Below are 3,887 nucleotides of genomic sequence, written 5' to 3'. Positions count from 1 at the left end.
ATGGACTTATCATAGATATCCTTTACAATGTTGAGGTATACTCCTACTATCCCTAATTTTTCTAGTGTTTGAAGCATGAGGGGGTGCTATATTTTATCAAGTGGCTTTTCTGCATCTATTGAAATAATCTTGTGATTCTTAACTTTAAGCCTGTTGATGTGTTGAATTACATTTGAAGATTTCTGGATGTTTAACTAACCTTGCATCCCTGGGATGAAACCTAATTGATCATAGTGCACTATCTTTTTAATATATTTTTGTATGCAATTTGCTAATATTTTGTTAAGAATTTTTGCATCTATGTTCATTAGAGATATTGGTCTGAAGTTTTCTTTCCTTGATGTGTATTTGTCTGGCTTTGGTTTCAAGGTGATATGAGCTTCATAGAATGAATTTGGAATGGTTTCCTCCTCTTTTATTTCATAGAATTCTTTGAGGAGTATTGGAATGAGATCTTCTTTGAAGGTCTTGTAGAACTCAACTGATAATCTATCTATTCCTGGAATATTCTTTGTCGGTAGGCTTTTAATGAATTCTTCTATTTCATTGCTTGAAGTTGATCTATTTAAATTATGTATGTTCTCCAGATTCAGTTTGGGTGGATCATATCTCTAGAAACCCATAAATGTCTTTGAGATATTCTATTTTGTTGAACTACAGATTTTCAAAGTAGTTTCTACAATTGTTTTGCATTTCAGTACTGTCTGTTGTGATATTTCCTTTTACATCATGAATTTTAGTAATGTGAGTTTTCTCTCTTCTCTTTGTAGTGTGGCTAAGGACTTATCAATTATGTTTATATTTTCAAAGGACCAACTTTTTGTTTTGTCAATTTTTGTATTGTTTATTTTGTATCAATTTCATTGATTTAAGCTCTGATCTTAATAATATTCTGTCTTTTACTACTTTTTGTGTTGATCTGTCCTTTTTCTAGAACTTTGAACTGTAATGTTTGGTCATTTAATTGTTGACTTTTTCTTCTTTCATTGAATAAATTGTCCTCTTAGTACTGCTTTCACAGTGTCCCAGAGATTTTGAAATGTTGTATCATTGTTCTCATTTATATATAAGAATTTTTTAATCTCCTCCCAATGTCTTCTGTTATCCATGCATCATACAATGGTGTATTATTTAGTCTCCAGGTGTTGGAGTAGTTTCTGTTTTTTACTTTGACATTGATTTCTAATTTCATTCCATTATGATCTGATAGAGTGCAATTTAGCATCTCTTTTTATATTTGCTAAGAGTTTTGTGGCATAACATGTGGTCTATTTTAGAGAAGGATCTATGTGGTGTTGAGAAGAAAGTGTATTCACTCATTGATGAATGGAATATTATATATATATATATATATATATATATATATATCTGTTAAGTCTAAATTATTGATTGTGTTATTGATTTCTATGGTTTCTTTGTTCAATTTTTGTTTGGAAGATATGTTCAATTGTGACAGTTTTGTGTTAAAGTCACCTGGTATTGTTGTGTTTTGCCCTATTTGCTTCCTGGAATTGAGAAGGATTTGTTTAATGTACACATACATAAATATCTATGAATTTTATGTATTGCTGATTTATGCTTCCCTTAAGCAGAATGAAATATCCTCCTTTATCACTTCTGACTAACTTTGGCTTGAAGTCTGCTTTATCTGGTATAAGGATGGAGACCCCTGCCTTTTTACTAAGTCCATGTTCATGGTATGCTTTTCCCTATCCTTTCACTGTTAGTCTGTGGATGTCTTTTTCTATGAGATGAGTTGCTTGAAGAAAGCATATTGTTGGGTCTTTCTTTTTAATCCAATCTGCTAGTCTGTGTCTTTTGATTGATGAGTTTAGGCCATTAACTTTCAGGGTTATTATTGAGATAACTTGTATTCCTGGTCATTTTGACTTATTTTTGACTTATAGCTTGACTTGGTGTCTCCTTAATTGGCTATTCCTTTAGGGTAGTTCCTATCTTTGCTGACTTTCATTGTTGTTTTTCATTTCTTCCTCATAGAATATTTTGCTGAGAATGTTCTGTAGCACAGGCTTCCTTTTTGTAAATTCTTTCACTTTTTGTTTTTTATAGGATTTTATTTCATCATGAAATCTGAATGTTAGTTTTGATGGGGATAAGATTCTTTGTTGTTATCCATTTTCTTTCAGAGCTTGAAATATGTCATTCCATGAGTTCCTTGCTTTTAGGGTTGAGCTGAAAAATCTGCTGATATTCATTTTGGTTTCCCCCTTATGTAATCTTATGCTTTCATCTTACAGCCTTTAAAATTCTCTTTATTTTGGATGTTAGGTACTTTCATTATAATGTGCCTTGGTATGGTCCTGTTGTAATTTCGTATATTTGGTTTCCTTTAAGTCTCTTGTATTTGATTTTACTTTTCATTTGTTAATTTTGGTAAATTTTCTGCTATTATTTTATTGAATAGGATATCCATTCCTTTGGTTTATGTCTCTGTGCCTCTTTCTATCCCAATAATTTTTAAATTTGGTCTTCTCATGGTATCCCATAAGTTTTTGAGTTTCTATTCATGATTTATTTCCATCTTCTCTGTTTGAAAAATTTTGCTTTCAAAATTAAATATATTTTCTTTTCTGTCTGAGGTTCTGTCTTCCAAGTGATCTTGCCTTTTGGTTATGCATTCTATTAAGTTTTTAATTTGGTTTATTGTTTTCTTCATTTCAAGGATTTCTGTTTGGTTTATTTTCATATTCTGTCTTTTTATTGAAATGATCTTTTGCTTCCTGCTATTGCTCTTTTAACTGTTTATTGGTGCAATCACTTTTTGCCTGCATTTGCTTTCTTATCTTATTGTTTACTTCTAGGATCATTTTAATTATGTATATTCTGAATTCCCTTTCTGACACTTTTTTCATGTTGTCATTGGGTTTATTGATGTAACATCTAGGTTTGTTTGGGACACTTTCTTCCCTTGTTTTCTTGTGTTGTTCATGTATCTTCCCCTCTAGCAGTGCAAATTTGAGGTATTGCAATTTCCCCCCTATAGACTTATAGTGTCCCTGAAGATTTCCAATACCTCACCTAGAAGTGAGAGATCAATATTAGCAGTGCACCAATCAATATGTGTCCGTAACCCAAATAGTCCCTATTAAGAAATTAACCATGTTGTCTTTTTTTTTTTTTAGGAGAATAGCTTCTCATTCTTTTAATTGTGCATGATGTAGAATCACACAGGTTGTGTAGTCATATATGTACATGAGATAATAATATCTGATTCATTCTGCTATCCTTCCTTATCCCAGTACCCACTCAACTCCCTTCATTTCCCTCTGCCAAATCCAAAATACCTCTATTCTTCCCTAGCCCCCAACCTTATTGTGAATTAGCATCCATATATCAGAGAAAACATTCAGTCTTTGGTTTTGGGGGATTGGATTATTTCACTTAGCATGATATTCTCCAGCTCCATCCATTAACCTGCAAATATCATAATTTATTCTTCTTTAAGACTGAGTAATATTCCATTGTGGATATGTACCATATTTTCTTTATCCATTCATCTGGTGAAGGGCATCTAGGTTGATTCCATAGTTTAGCTATTGTGAATTGAGCTGCTATAAATATTGATGTGGCTGTGTCACTGCAGTGTGCTGATTTTAAGTCCTTTGGGTATAAACCTGAGAGTGGGATAACTGGGTCAAAAGGTGGTTCCATTCCAAGTTTCCTGAGGAATCTCCATACTGCTTTCCATCACAGTTGCCCCAATCCCCTCAGCAATTTCAATATAAGCAATACCAACTGGAACAGACCAGGGCTGTACCTCATGAATTGGAGATGAGAAAGAAACCAAGTTGGGGTGACTGGTCCTGGGCCATTTTTAGCCTCAATTTATTGTTGTTTGTTTGTTTGTTTTCTTTGCAGTACTGGGG

This window comes from Sciurus carolinensis (genome assembly GCF_902686445.1).
Source record: "Sciurus carolinensis chromosome 14 unlocalized genomic scaffold, mSciCar1.2 scaffold_123_arrow_ctg1, whole genome shotgun sequence".
Taxonomy (NCBI): domain Eukaryota; kingdom Metazoa; phylum Chordata; class Mammalia; order Rodentia; family Sciuridae; genus Sciurus; species Sciurus carolinensis.
This window is presented reverse-complemented; position numbering follows the sequence as displayed.